Consider the following 17,144-nt stretch of genomic DNA (forward strand, 5'->3'; position numbering starts at 1 on the left):
AGAAACCGAACATTATTGGACATGGTGCATAGTATGTTAAGTAGCTCTAAGCTAACTAAGTCCTTGTGGATTGAATCTCTTAAGACAGCAGCGCATATATTAAACCGAGTTCCAACCAAGGCTGTTCCAAAGACGCCTATTTAGTTTTTCAAAGGTTGGAAACCTAGTTTGACACATAACGTGTATGGGGATTCCCGTCCGAAGTTAGAATTTACAACCCACAAGAAAAGAAACTGGATCCTAGGAATATTAGTGGATATTTCATTGGATATGCCAAAAGGTCTAAAGGATACAAATTCTACTGTCTATCTAACAGTACTAGGATTGTTGAGTAAAGAAATGCAAAATTTCTTGAAAATGACTTAATTAGTGGGAGTGATCAATTTCACAATACAATTTCTATAAGAGATCAACCTTCCACTTCAAGTCAAAAATTGATTGTTGTACATAATACCCCTCAAGTTCAATTGGGTGTTGAGCAACGAATCAATGAGATTCTACAAGTTGCTGAAAAAATGCATCTAGATCAAGTTGTTCAAGTAAATCCTCTAATTATTGAACAACCAGTTGAACAACATAATCCACAGGAAAATGTTGGTGCAACATTAAGAAGATCTACTAGAGAAAGAACGTGACTTTGTTGTATATTTGCAAGAATCAGACATTGGAGTTGAAAATGGTCCTGAGTCTTTTTCACAAGACATGAATTCTAAAGAGTCTCAATTGTTCTAAGAAAAGATGAATTCTATGAAAACTAACAAGGTCTGCGATATTGTCGATTTCTCTAGTGGTGTTAAAACCATTGGATGTAAATGGATTTCAAGACTAAAAAAAAGGACTTATCGGGAAACATAGAAAGATATAAAGCAAGACTCGTTGCTAAAGGATTCACTCAAAAGGAAGGAATTGATTAGACAGAGAAATTTTCTCCAATGTCTAAAAAGGATTCCTTGCGCATAATATTGGCATTAGTAGCACACTTTGACTTAGAATTGCAACAGATGGATGTGAAAACCGCATTTCTCAATGGTGATCTAGAGGAAGAGGTTTATATGAAACAACCTGAAGGATTCTACTCTAGTAATGGTGAGCACTTGGTATGAAAGTTAAAGAAATCCATATATGGACTAAAACAAGCTTCTCGTCAATGCTATTTGAAATTTCATAATGTTATCTCTTCATTCGACTTTGTTGAGAACATTATGTATCAATGTATATACCCTAAGATCAGCGGGAGTAAAATATGTTTCTTAGTTCTATATGTGGATGATATCTTTCTTGCATCCAATGATAAGGGAATTATACATGAGGTGAAACAATTTATCTCTAAAAGTTTTGATACGAAAGGCATGGGTGATGCATCTTATGTTATTGGTATTAAGATTCATCGAGATAGACATCGAGGTACCTTAGGTTTATCTCAAGAATCCTATATCAATAAAAGTTTAGAGAGGTTCCGAATGAAATATTGTTCACCAAGTGTAGCTCCTATCGTAAAGGGTGACAACTTCAACTTGAATCAGTCCCCGGAGAACGATCTTGAGAGGGAACAAATGAAGGACATTTCTTACGCTTCTACTGTCGGAAGCTTGATGTATGCTCAGGTTTGTACAAGACCAGACATATCATTTGTTGTTGGAATGTTAGGAAGATATTAGAGTAATCCAGGTCTTGACTACTGAAGAGCTACAAAGAAAGTCTTAAGATATCTTCAAGGAACAAAAGACTACATGCTTATGTACAAACGATCAGATTACTTGGAAGTCATTGGCTACTCTGATTCAGACTTTGTTGGCTGTGTTGGTTCATGGAAATCGACTTCACGATACATATTTATGTTAGCCAGTGGAGTTATATCTTGGAGAATTGCCAAACAGACTCTAATTAACACTTCCACTATGGAGGTTGAATTCGTTTCTTATTTCCAGGCTACCTGACATGGTGTATGGTTAAAGAGTTTTATTTCTGGACTTAAAATTGTCGACTCTATATCTAAGTCATTAAGGTTATATTGTGACAATTCAGTTGCAGTTTTTATGGCTAAGAATAATAAAAGTGGTAGTCGAAGCAAGCATATAGACATCATATCTAGCCATAAGAGAGCGTGTTTAAGACAAGAAAGTGGTCATTGAACATGTTAGCACTAAAGTAATGTTAGATGATCCTTAAACTAAAGGCATGCGACCACAAAAATTTAAGAATAATGTAGTTACAATGGGACTTAGTCCCACTATGTAAAATTTCGTTGTAACAATGAATGTTTACGAAACTCTATTTTATGTGATATTTCTCGTTAAATGTGTGCATATTCAATTTTATATTCAGAAATATCACTAAAGTATGGACCTTGAATAAATATTGAGTTTATTCATTTAATTATATGGGTTAAAGTTCAGAGATATAGTGCATTGTGATATATGGAAGATACTACTCACTGCAAGAGAAACTATCACCATGATTCGTGTATTACATCTCATTAATGGGATTAGAATATACGGACCAAGTTGGAGAATGTTAGCATTTTTGTTAATGTTGATATGGTCCGTATTAGATGGGTCCATTATCCTACTTCATATACCCATTATTCCACTAATCGGAAGGTAGTTAACTACCCATTATCCCACTAATGGAAAAATGGTCAATTACCCATTATCTCACTAATGGGATAATGGTACACTGTCCATTATCCCACTACATGAATCCACTATCTTACTAAGTGGTTGATAACTTCCCATGACCTCTTAACAGTTCTTGATGGAAGCAAGGTTATAAATATGTCATTTGGTTCAAAGGTCCCTAAGCACATTACTTCTGAAAACTCCATACCATCTAAAAGTTAGGTTTTGAGTGCGTAGAAGATCTTTGAAGAAAAGAAGAATTGTAGACTCCGACGATATCACTAAAAATGGTTGGAGGTATGTTGATCACTCTATATTTCCGCTGCGTCATTGCTCTGTAATCTCCAACAAAGAGCAGATATGAGAATGTATTTTGTAAAGCTTAAAATGATTCAACTCTTTTATTTCATTTCATTCAACTTGAGTACATTGTTATGTAAGCAGCCCTTTCTTTTAGTTATTTATTATTCATCTATATTACATACTCGTAGATTAAATGTAGCAATGTCATTCAACCTACATATTCTAATGATGCAGATACGGGTTATTAGGATCCTCAAAAAGAGTCTGTTGAGATCACTTCATCCACTCGTCTTCTTATTGGTGAGGCCTCCTTGCTTTCAGAGTACTCCAATTTTAGTAATTGTTAGTAGCATTTCTTTTGAGGATTCATGGGTCTTGTCTCAATGCTCATCTTTATATAGCATAAGCTTCATAGATAGACAATTTTGGAGAGTCTTTCAGTTTCAGATGTTTTACACAAAACCTATGTACATACTTAGTATATTTAATGAGGTTAGGATTTAAAGATACTATTGGTCTATCTATTCTTTCAAATTTAATGCTTATATATTCTTCAATTAGTCATCTGCTTGTATCCATCCAAGATGAAGGTTCGCTTGGGGACTGTCAATGGTCCTTAAGTGTCATCCAAGTCTAAGGTGTAGGCTTGAGTTGTCACAAACTTTGTATCAGAGCACATAGTTCAAGTGTCCTAGGGTGTCTATAAATTCGTGTCAAGTAGGATTTTATATATGGTTTTTCACGTCCCAATTCTATAAATTAGGGACTACGTATATTTAGGAAAAGTTTCCCTTCTTTCATACTCTCAATGTGCATTAGAATTGTGTCATAAGGGACTTACTCTAACTCGTGTGTTCCTCTTATTCATTCGACTACTCCTTATACTCAAGGTAGTTTAAAAGCAAATTTCATATCCTTATCGATGAGTTAGTCTTAAATAAACTTTTGAGGAAGTCATGAAATGACCCATTCCCATTGTTATGAAAAAGCCAATGGGGATGGAATTTGGGCTAGAAAACTTCTGATCAGTAACTTGGAAGGGAATTCGATAATGGATAAGGATTTAATTATGATTTTGATAATGTGAATGGATAGCCAACACGTCAAGAAGCATCTATGGCTTTATGGAATTGAATTTGAGCAAGTAAAACTCTTGAAACTGATCTAAGTGAGAAAAGGTAGTTTTAAAACTTCAAGATTTGACGTTGTGTTGCAAAATGGCAACTTGGAACTCAAATTCCAAATTTCTTTCTCCATGCAAGCCACTTAGGTAGGGTTAATTCTACTAGAGTGGGCCGCTGGAGTGGGATTGGGCCCACTATGGCAGGTCCATTGCTACTTAAACCGGTGAAAACCCCCAAAATCATTATTGTATTATTTGGAAAGATGATATGTTTATAGGTTTTTGATTTTTTTGAGTCGTCCACTTAATTTTTTTTTAAAATAAAGAAAAATTATTTTTTTTCAATCGATTAAAACAAGAACCATTGAAAATGTTTAAAGGAGGTTCGGGAATTCTTATTTATATTTTAGGAAGGTGTTTAGGGCACCTAAAATATCTGTTAATACGATTTTCCAGCAACTAACTTGTTTGGATAAAACGTCTAACTTAAATTTTGAGATAAAAATTATTAACTTGCTATCTAAGTGAAATTTGACTTGCAATATTTATTATTTCTAAATCCAATTGAAGTCGATTGATTTAGTTTAAATAGTTAAAATATAATGGCATCTTGCGGGGATTTGAAGTTTTTGACCTTAAAATTAATGCTAAATAATAACAAGCAAATAGCGATAAAGTAAGAGTGAGAGAGAGAGTTGAGCCTAAGTACGATTTCTGTCCACCTGGACCGGTATTTGGACCCCTTTCATTTTTGGGCCTTAAGCTCATTCGATTTGGTATCTTTCCTAAATCCTAGAAAAAACAATAAATACAAAAAACGTCAAAGGCTTATACCTCAAAATTAAAAAAAAATACAATATTTAAAAAAATATAAATTTTGACTCTCTAGCCCAATCTCTCGAATTTTATCGCCCTGTACATCACTTTCTTTCAGCTTGGGATCCGTACGCCCTTTTATGGAATTGCTCCTCAATTCTAATGGTTGGCTGACTCGGTCAAAGGAAATGATCAAGCCTTTATGGCTCATCTCGGGAATGCAAAAGAAGGGAGTCCACCATGGATTAAAAAGGGGTTCGTACAACAAACGAAAGAAAATATAAGTTATCATAAAGGAAATAAATAGACAATGTTAATTGAGATAAAAGCAACTTAAAAATCTCAAGAGCTTAAATAGACAATGTTAATTGAGACTAACCTTAGATCACTACAAAGAGCTTGCTCTTAGACAAAACGATGTAGAGGCAATGAGTATCAATTAACATATATTTAGCATGGGACCATAACAAAAGATACAAAACAAACATCTTATACTTGGGCAGTGACAGATAAAATCATGCTCCAAGATGGGCAGTGACAGATAAAATCATGCTCCAAGATGACTTATCAAAATAATATCGGCATGTTTTTATTCTAACTAAACATAGCAAACTTCTTGAAGGTGGAACTTTACTGTGACTTAACAAGAAAAACATTTATCACATGGCTAACTATGCTAACAAAAAGTGAGGATCTCGAAATATTGTCAAACTCGAAGATGGTCGAAAGAAATGACCATATATATATATATATATATGTATATATATAAAATAATAAGATTTTTGTAAGCTAAAACAATTTAGGCATCTGCGTAAAAAAAAAAACTTCAGCGCAAGGAAATGAAGCTTAAACCCACCAGAACTTTGATAACATGATCCACCGACATTTTATCTTATTTTAATAAAGACAAGATAACTGCACAACCTAACCGATAACGGGAGTAGCTACTGGTCACTATGAAAAATTAAACAAGACAAATCAACTAACGTATCATGCAAGAGAAAACTAAGCATAAGGGTCACTGCACATAATACAAAAGAAAGAACCAAATGCTAACAAGTACCCCCTTTTCTCAACAAATGTAAGTTTAAAAAGTAAAAATAATCGGAAAAAAACATTAAGCAAAGAACTAGACATATTTGAAACGTGGAAGCGTAAAGAGAGAGTATTCAGAAAGAAGAGAGATATAAAGATGAAGGTGTGTTTTATTTATGAGGAAAGCTCCTCTATTTATACACATAAATTACACCGTCATACTATTTACTTTACATAATTGGCCGACAAACTTTTTACATGATTGGCCGACAAACTATTTACTTTACGACTTTTGTACCTTTGGCTTTTTTCAGCCGACGCAAGACGACAAAAATAAAAAAGACTCTCACTTTATACATATGGCTGATATTCAGCCAACAATAATAATAATAATTTTTATTTTTTATTTTTATCTTCTTTTTCTTAGTCTATTCCAGTTGTACTCCGGGGACATAGTTATCTTCGCCATTGCATTTTGAACATAGATGGTCTGGATACTTTTGTCCAATTAGTTTGCAGTATCTGGTCATCAAGTCTTGAGAAATGAAATTTTTTCTGATAGCCCTTGTTGTAGGTGTTTGTTCTGGCTTCAGTAGACTTAATATCCATTGTCGTACTTCTTCCATATCTGCTACTCTTATGTCTTTACAATTGGAGTATATGCAATGGCGAAGATAACTATGTCCCCGGAGTACAACTGGAATAGACTAAGAAAAAGAAGATAAAAAAAAAAATTATTATTATTATTGTTGGCTGAATATCAGCCATATGTATAAAGTGAGAGTCTTTTTTATTTTTATCGTCTTGCGTCGGCTGAAAAAAGCCAAAGGTACAAAAGTCGTAAAGTAAATAGTTTGTCGGCCAATCATGTAAAAAGTTTGTCGGCCAATTATGTAAAGTAAATAGTATGACGGTGTAATTTATGTGTATAAATAGAGGAGCTTTCCTCATAAATAAAACACACCTTCATCCTTATATCTCTTCTTTCTAAATACTCTCTCTTTAACCTGCCTAATCAAATGTCAAATAAATGAAATGGAGTAACCCCCGCAAAACAGATTTGCAAGGATCGATCATTTGAGCTTTAAACTAGCAACATATTGACCCACAGCCCACTAACAATACTAATAGCGAAATGACAAGAGAATGGCGAGGAAAGAAACAGTCCATAAACACACAGAGTCACTAAGAGTTTTAAACAAACGAACTGGAAATTTCAAGCACACAAAAACAAGGAAAAAATACACTAATTTGGGACTAAAGAATGAGCCAAGATTATTCTCGAATTTCAGCATTTGCGTAATAAATAAAAGGTATGGACTGAGATGAAGTTTTACCTCTCTAAGTGTAGCGGACGGGACAACACGAGCAAAGAGTGACTTCGTTGCCAACCTCGAACCCCAAACTTGGCAGATTCCAGTAAACCACAACTAAAAGAATATGTATATACGCTTAGGACGTGTTTCTTATATGGACATTGTAATTCAGCACCTCTCTTCTCTGCAAGTTCTTGCTAAAATTCCAACTGAAGAAATTTTCAAATATTTTTTCCAAGCTTTGTAACTCTCTGTGACTATTTTCAAAAGGTTTTCTTTTATCCCCCAAAAATCCTCCCGATGTGGTTCAACTAAGAAATATCTCACTATAAAATCTCTCTGTTTTTCTGTATAGAAAATTCCAAACCAAAAATTTCCCCTCTCAGTGCCAGGAAGCGATGTTATATAGCCGAAAAATTAGGGCTACAGATTCTTGGGAGGGAAAAAAGTAAAAAAAAAATGGATGAGAACCAAAGGCCCAGTCCCAAATTCGAAATTCAAAAAAAAATCACCAAAGAGGGAAACACACTTTTTACTGAAATTTGACCCTTTTCGAAAGAGTTAAAAGGGACCAATGGCTCGGATTGACACGAGTTTCCTTATCGAACAACGTGGCTTTGTCGAAAGAGTAAAAAGGGACCAATGGCTCGGATTGACACGAGTTTCCTTATCGAACAACGTGGCTTTATTGAAAGAGTAAAAAGGGACCAATGGCTCGGATTGACACGAGTTTCCTTATCGAACAACGTGGCTTTATCGAAGGCCATCAAGAACGATTTAGCTGCCATAGCATGTGGTTTTGCCAAAAATCTCGACTGGAACAGTACTATCAAGAGAAACGAAGAGGACGACGCTAGCGTAGACCTCACCGTAGCTGCAGCGTTGTTTTCCATGTGCCTTGACGCGTTGTAGCTGCTGGATTTGGCGTCGCTTGCTGAGCGTGAAGAAGCCGTGAAGATGGTATCTGATGCGAACGTCGGAGCGTGGGGGTTGTCGCCTTTCTGGTAATTGTACTGGGAAAGTTTTGGGTCGTCTTTCTTAGTGAAAGGGGAGAAAATAGTCGGGCCGGGTCAGATATATAAAAGTAAGTTGGGTCTAAAAGGAAATTGTTGAAGTAGGCCAGGAGTAAGAATGGGGTGATTTAAGAATTTGGTGAAAGAAAAGGGTGGTGGACTGAAAAGTTGGGGTATTGGGTTAAATTGGGGTTATTGGAATAAAGGTGAAAATTGGGCCTAGGATTGCTGCTGTAACATAAGAATCCCCACAATTTAGCCATTGAAGAATTTAAAGTAATGGTGTGATAGGACGAATTCACGTAAATTGAATCAGCGAGCTTCTTAAATTTAATGAAACAAAATAAATAACTTAAATATAAACTAATAAGTCAAATTATAAGTTTAATTAAAACTAAACTAATTTAAATAAAATACTTACTAAATTTAAAATCTTTTTGAGATTATCTTTGAATATTTATAAAATAAGCTAATTATATAAAAGACATATTTACTAATCAAAAAATTATAAAAGCTACTGAAATTATTTTAAAATAACTTGAAAAACATTTTGAATTTTATAAAGCTAGTTATCTTAAATCGTACGAAATTAATGAAGCTCGAAGCTTAATTAATCTGAGGAATGGTCAAATTGGGTGTCAACAATCATTTACTGTAAAAAAAACGCATTCTTAAGATTTAATGGACGATCTAACGAGTTTCTCATCAAATCTCCACAAATTATCACGCCAATGGTAAGTTAATTACTCCCCTATCTTAATTTTGATTCGTAGATCTTGGAATCCTTGTTAATTGTCGTCGGGGAGGGTTTTGGTTGAAGTTGATGGTGGCAAAATCCCTAGTTGAGCATTAGGATCATGGATTTGACTTGGGATGATATTTTGTTATAATCCGCTAAATTAGGCGTTATTTGTTAATTATTGAATTAATTGATTGGTTTAGACTAAGAACAAGTTGTAAGACTCCAGAAAGGGAAGCTCAAATATCTTAGGAGTATTCACGCTTGGTTTCGAGGTAGGTGATGGTTCGACTTCCTGTTGTGTTGTATATGCGTGTTAATTACTCCATTGTATGCATGCATGTATTTTAAGTGGCAAACATGAATAGAATCTAAGAAAATGATTAAGTATGAAAAGTTACATGTCATGGACTTGTTACTTTACTATGTGAACTGTTCACTATGGGTGTGATAATGACTACAGTTGTCCTAAATGGATTGGGTGTCATGTTCTGTAACATATATTCTACTAGGTGCCATGTCTTGACACATATGTTGGATCAGTTGTCATGTTCCGACACATATATATATTTGATTGGATGTCACATTTCGGAACACTAACAATTCAAGTGTGGGTTCCATGAGAGGACCACTTGTGATTATTACATTCATATCTACTTGTTCTTAATATTGGGAAATTGTATGTTGCTCCTAAGATAATAATTGAATAATGTGTTTTGTATGTGTGTATTTACAATATTGTAATTACTTGTTTATATTTTTCTTAGTGGATTAACCATGTGATCATACCATTTCACCGTGGTTTCGTATACTGATATTGCACTTGATCTTTAATAGTTGAGTACATGGCACCTTTAGGTGGCTACTGAAAAACCTCAGTTAGGAGATCATTGACCAAGATCGGATTTGAGGGTGAGCCGATTCTTTTAGGCTACAATAGATCCATCATTAGTTTAGTTTATTCTTTTTGAACTCTAACTATAGATTCATACTTTTACTTATGTTTAGTTTCCAGGTTGCACCCCCATTTTCTTTGAATTGTTGGTAAGTAGAGTTTTGGTTTGGTGACTTTTTGGTCTAAAGGTTTTATGCTTGGTTGTTTTCTTAAAATTTTGGAGTTTATGGGAACTCAATATTTAATTTGTCATTTGAACCTGCTTTTGTATTTTTAAATGGTTTAGTTTTTTTTAATTGCTTTTTTTTGTAATGGTAGTTTTTCTCCCACTAGAGGGTTAGTATGTGTGTCAATCAATGTGGTCTTGGCCGTGAAAGGTTTGTATTGTAGTGCAGGTTTGTTGGTCTCATTGTACTAAAACAATCCTAGAAGAGTCTTACGAAATAGTATAGAGACGTCTGTATTTTTCGTGGAAAGGCTACAAGACATCAGGATATCTCTATATTTTTTCCCCTTTTCGTGCTATGACTTGATTAAATTGGTATCCAGTGATCCAAATTGGTATTTAATCTACTTCCCTCTTTTGTTTGAAGATGGTTAACATGTGATACAGTGTTTTCAAGCTTGTAGCTTCCATTAATTAGCTAGTATAGGGGGCCTGCAGCAAGAGGTCATGGTCAAGGCAAGGGCCAAAAAAGGGTAGCACCCACAAGGGGTGGATCCCAGTTGAGAATGTTCAGAGGGAAAATACCTCTTCTACACCCCCAAAAAGATGTGGAATAGAATGTCGAGATCGAAGACGAGAGTATGTTGGACAAGAGGAGGACACATGGTTTAAGACTACAAGTCTTCCTCCCTTAGACCCAATTGGTCAGCTCTGGAGTCCTTCCAACTATCCAAACTGCTCAACCTCCAGTCAACCACCCCATTACTGCTGCTATTTCTGTCACATTCGGGGAGCACCCCCTAGACATAACCGGTGTCGTCATCCTCAAAGAGGACTAAGACTAGACTATTAGATTACATCATTACATTCATAGGTTAAAATGCAGAAAATTTAAAACTTTTCTTCTATATATCATGAGTTTTACATTGACCTCTCACATACACATAATATAGTTATATCGAGTATACATAGACCCTTCATGTAAGAACATTACATAGTCTTCTACTTTTATTGCACACAGATATACATAAGATATAACATAGTCTTAAAGCCGGATGTCTCATCTCATAAACATCTAAACAAGAGTATAATAATTGAACATAGCCCATACATCAATACAATAAAAGCCACAAATAGGCTATACAATCTTAGTACTCAAATGAAAGAAATGAACATAGTGTCTTTATGACTAATCAAAATCCAAAGTTAGAAAGTGACATTCTCGAAAAGGTAAGGGCCTACCCAACTTGGAGAAAGAGAATCCAAGTCTTCGTCTAAAAGTCGTCATAAGTCCTTCAACGACCGGAACCTAAAATGTTGGGAAAAAGGGAGAAATGGGGTTAGCACATCACTTGTACTAAGTATAGGACCATATACACACACAACATAATATCATGCTAAACGGGACATTTCATTTAAAGCATGCTAATTTACTTTGAAAAGCATTATGCACATTTAAGAACCAATACAAGTTAATAGTACATATTCATTGAGTCAAGACCATGTTCATCACAAGACCAACAATACTAAGTCTAGTCAAGTCAACATGCATATCAACATAATTGAACACATATTAAAGACAACTGTATTATCAAGTTATAACATTAACAAGCATGAATAAGAGTTCATAACATCATAACCAAAGCAAGACCATTACTCGTGAATCTTTATTAAGTCCACTAATGCAATGACTAAGAAAAGACCCATAACCTTACTCAATCAAGTAAACCTAACAAGAACCATAAACAATGCCCAACTTCATATAGCATATCATTAAGAGTATATAACATCATACTTTAGAAATAGAAACCAAACACATGTTTATAAGTGGAATCAATATCATACAGTGCCATCAACATGTAAGATCATCATATACATACCATTTACATTTATAAGCATATACATACATAAGAACATCCTTCCAAGACTTACCTCAAGGCCAACTAGTGCAATGTACAGGTAGAATAACATATCCCTACCTAAACTAAGTCAAACCCCTTTGGTCATCCTAGTTAGAGTTCATTACATTACTTCATTTTACCTTTTTGAAAATCTTGACTTAACCGAATAAACCACATGAGCTAATATGGAATCCGGTGTGATGTAACCCTACACCGAAACAAGGTGGACTACTTTCCAAGGTAGTACCAAAACATGAACATAGCATCTATGTAGATCCACTAGCTAGTATTCCTGTGGGGACAACATAGTTCAAGAACTAGGATATGTAGTTGGGACCCTCTTTATGCTACATGCATTATAGTCTCCAATCTCATGAGTACATTAGTGATTCTACCTTCCATATGTGGGAAGGTACACTCCTCCCTCTATTTCACTCGGTGCTAATCTAGAATCCCTTTTGAAATGTCTTTAATGTTTTAATTAATCATCATAGCTTAATGTAGGTCATATGGTCTATCCCTAACATAATCATCATCATGGATCAATAAGAATTACATGAGTATTGTGCTTTCATTACAATTCATATATGTGAGGTCAGCATATGTACATAATTACATCATGATAAGGCACATTGGTAAGTTATCACCATCCTTATAACATTTACATCTTAGCCAACAACTCAAAAACCATAGTTCAAGACATTCCAATTCAACATAATACCAACCCTATCAATCTTAACATAAGGTATACTTCAATACAACATCATCACTTAATCACAAGCAATCACAATTGAAGTAAAGAATTGAGATTACAAGACTTACCCCAATCTCCTTCACATGTCATCATCAAGGTCTTACCATCAATAATATAATTCAACCAAAAAATATGTGTAATACCAACACACCATTGTAACCAACATATTAATAATGTCAATTGAATCAATACACAATGATTCATCAGTAGTTCATAGCCTAGGGTTAGAGACTTAGGTCAAATTCATGATCTACTTCACAACCTATGTCAATTAAATCAAGAACTAGCATAATAGATTACCATACATCACAATCTACTCATAAATTGTAATAATATCAACATAGTATAGTAATTCACACATTAACCAAACCAATTGTATCAATACTATATAATTCAATTCAAGATCCCAACCTAGGGTTAAAGGGAAAAGGTCATCTTCCACAAAAATACAATTAAATCATATACATGTTAATATAATCATAATAACCAACATAAATCATAAACAAAATAATTCGTAAGATCAATTTTGTATTGGAAGGAAACCCACATGAAACTTAACTTTTTGAAATCAATTTGGAGGAACCCTTCAAGGAAAGAGATCCCAAAGGTTAAAGGAATCTCATACCGTACTAATTGATGAAGTTTTATAGAGAAAACTTGATCTTTTTCAGACCTATAACCCTCCTTTGCTTGGTATTCTATGGAGTTTCTTTGGGAGAGATAAAAAAGATAGAAGGAAGAGCAATTGGGTTTTGTGAATTTTGAGAGTTAAGTGAGGTTTTAGGCTTACGGAAGTTTATATAGTCATTTAACTAACTTAATTAACCACCCACTAATACATAATTGAAATTCTAACTAAACTAACTAATTGAATGAATTAAATAAAACAAGGCAGAAACACAGGGGCCTGACCTACGAGACCCCAACTGACAGTTCGTATGCCAGTCAACGCCCATGTGCCCCTCCGTCCGGCACACCCGTCGTTGGTGTCGTAGACTGGTCCAGATGGACCATTAGCAAAAATTTATAGGTATTTGTAAACGTAGGTATCAACGCAACGTCGATCCAACAATGCCTCGTCGCCTGCAACTCGTGGGTAGACACTGCCCTTTGGTAGTTTTTTGCTAAATTGCAAGGGCCCTTGTTTGGTCCTTGGGGAGTCGTACATGGACGTTTTGACTATAAACTAACTCTAATATGTATTAAACACCTTACAACCAAATTTTATCATTTTTCGACTATTAAAACATAGTCAAATAGGCTAAGGAACACTAGCACCTCTTAAACTAGTTTCCGAACGTCATGGACGTTCCTTGATGTTTTGATTCTAAAACTTTCTGAATGACTTATATACAATATAATTGACTTAAAAATAGTGTTAAAACTCTTATATCCTCATGTTATAATCTATATTAGGCTTTAGGCTTTTGGAGTATTACATTTTCCAAGGTGGATAGATCGTTAGGCATTGATGCCTTCTTTTGTCCCTAATTGGGTCCTATGGTGACTAGTACTGAGCATGAGATGTTTACTAAGTTTCAGAAGTTGAAGTCGCCGATGTTCCACGATTCTAAGAGTGAGGATGCCTATGAGTTCATTCTGGATTTCTATGAGAGGCTTCACAAGTTAGGCATTGTACACCAGCATGGAGTAGAGTTCGTGACCTTCCAGCTTCAAGGTGAGGCTAAGTAGTGGTGGAGGGCCTATGTGGGTTGCAGATCGCTAGTATCTTCTCCACTCTCTTGGATTTAGTTCAATGCTTTGTATCTAGAGAAGTATGTTTCTAGGACATTGATGGATAACATGAACGGTGAGTTTATTGCCTTGGAGCAGGGTGATATGATTGTAACTACTTATCAAACTATGTTTAATCCATTGTGCAGACATTCTACATAGTTGGTGACTAAAAAAAGGAGAGAATTCATCTATTATTCAACGGAATGAACTCCGAGTTATAGGTATTGTCTGTTCATGACCTATGTAGGTAAAATTTTTAATGAGGTGACAAATTTTGTGAAGAGAGTGGGAAGGGGTGTACAAGCCTAAGCAAGTTAAGGTCATATCTTTGGTTCGGACTAGAAAATAGTAGGGAAGGGGATATTAGCATATTTGGCTCATATTTGTGATGTTGATGTAAAGTTTTCCTCTATTGAGTCTATCATGCTAAGAACCTATTCATATAAGCATTCAAGTCTTATAGTATGTTCAATCTCACAAATTCATGATATTATCTCAATGGCTAGCAGCATAATGTTAGGTCATTGATATTCTTACATCAGATTTCTTGAATTAATCTTGCTTAAGATCTTTTTCCCTAAAACACTATCCATGATCATTTTTATAATAGTGTTGTTGATAGTAATTCTCTGATGATGGAGGAAAGGATTGTTATTTCTCTTATTGTGATAGTGATGATGTGTTTATTCCATCATGGAGTGGTTAAGTTTATAAGCTTTAATGTGGTGTTGTTAATGTGTAGACAATGCTTGTTAAATCAATTGTTTTGTGATAAGATCTCAAAATTAGTTGAATGTAGAGTAAGGAGTAGTGTTCTTTCAATGAGATTTCCTACAGAAACCTGAATCTTGTGATTTAGATAAAAATAATCACCTACGTTAAGCGCTTTGTGATTTTGAGTAAGGTTTGAATACAGTAAGAGTAACCCCTTTCCATTCTCAGTCCAATCGTCATTCAAGGACAAATGATCCAAAGAGGAAAATATTGTAACAACAAAGTAAATTCTAAGTTAAAATCTGAACTATTCTTCATTTGTGAATATGATCATACCAAGTTATTCTTAAATTTCCCGTATATGTAAAGGTAAATTCTTTATTGTGGAAATTGTTTTGGATATTAAATAAGGTAACTAGAATCTCGTAGCACAATTTTAAGTTGAAAATTTCCTTACCTATTAGATGTAAGATTATCTTTTAGTCAGCTTCAGACAACCTTATCTCTTAGAATATATTGATTTACATGGCCCATAATCAAGTTTTGAGTAAGAAGTTATGACCATTATATTTTGGTAATCTGATACAGTGCAGTGACGAATTAGTCGATGGGAAAGCATTAAAAAGATTGTCTTTGTCTTTTTACCTCTAAGAAAATCCTAAGCAAATTTATTGAATAAATAAAGGCGAACCATTCTCTTTTCTCTCAAAATGCTAACGAAAACCGAACACTAAGGAAAAATCAAAATCGAAGAATCGATTCAAGATTCTTCTTCAAGGTATATTTTTCTCCAAGAAGTCCATTATTTCCAACTCAAATTCCTTCATACAATCATAAATCACTAATAAATATCATATTTATTTGCCATAGACATTTCATGAAACTTGTTCAAGAATCTCAAAAAATGTTTGCTTGATAATTCTCCTTCAAACTATGGTTTGAAGGCTTCCACTCAAGTTCTTATTCAAGATTCTTTAAAGAAACATGTTCTTCCAGGTGTGTAAGGCTATCATAGTGTTGGATTAGTTCGTCCTCATGCCTTACATGTACTTTAAAATCAATAAAAGATTAATCTAGGATTCAATCCTTAGATTTCAATATTCTTGAGATGATATGATTTAAACATCTTGTGCTGTTGATTCTATTTAAATTTCTATTCCTAATGGTTGAGTTACTATATGTTCTGCATTGAAATTCTTAACTTGATTTGTTCATGTCTATATTTTAGCATGAACCCTATGAATTGAATATTTTTTAGATGAGTAGTATCGTTGAGTTCTAAGTTTTTCTATTCAAAGTATTGAGTTTCCATATTGCCATTAGAATCCCTAAGTTGAGTTGTTCATGTCCATAATTCCGCATGAACCCTATGAATTGAGTTATGAACCATATGAATTCGGTCATTCTTTCCTATTTATTTTATCTTTTTACTAAATTCGTTAACTTTTTACCATCCGAAAATGGTACCCCTTTAACTTTATTTGCATCCACATATTAATATTTAACTTTTTCACATTGAAAAAGAGTACTTAAATGCTTGTATTATTGATAGTATATCCCTTCAATTAGTTATTATTGTCATAAACCATTAAATATACTTAAACCAATCAAAAGTATAACAATTTTCCTTCTATGAAAATACTCTTGTGGAACATCAGTAGAAGTAATAGGACAATCTTTTTAGATAGCACGGGATTTTATAAGCTTGCATAACATTCATACATTTAACTTTTCTCATGTTACTATAGATAAATAATTACATTATTTACTTTAATTTAGTAGGATTCTATTTAAAAATTTTCAATATTTATGCAATCCTATGATTGTATAATGCAATGTCATTTTTACATCATTGACGTGATAGTTAATCCATCAAAATTATGCTCAACAACAATCCTATAACGGTATAAGTATACATAAACTCCATTCAAATGACATTATAAAAAATGATATAAAAATATTAATGCTGAAGTACTACCCACGAGTTACTTTCTTGAGACTACGAGACTATAAT

At 34.1% G+C, this 17,144-nt stretch overlaps 1 long non-coding RNA gene across 1 annotated transcript; it reads right to left on the reverse strand.

Moving 5' to 3' along the window:
* Positions 1 to 6,028: 6,028 nt before the first annotated feature.
* On the reverse strand, positions 6,029 to 8,251 carry LOC104646823 (uncharacterized). Its single transcript, XR_741000.4, has 2 exons — positions 7,233 to 8,251; positions 6,029 to 6,258 (listed from the first exon to the last, which is right to left on the reverse strand). It is a non-coding gene; the product is annotated as an uncharacterized lncRNA (long non-coding RNA).
* Positions 8,252 to 17,144: the final 8,893 nt, after the last annotated feature.

Source organism: Solanum lycopersicum, chromosome 4 (genome assembly GCF_036512215.1).
Source record: "Solanum lycopersicum chromosome 4, SLM_r2.1".
Lineage (NCBI taxonomy): Eukaryota > Viridiplantae > Streptophyta > Magnoliopsida > Solanales > Solanaceae > Solanum > Solanum lycopersicum.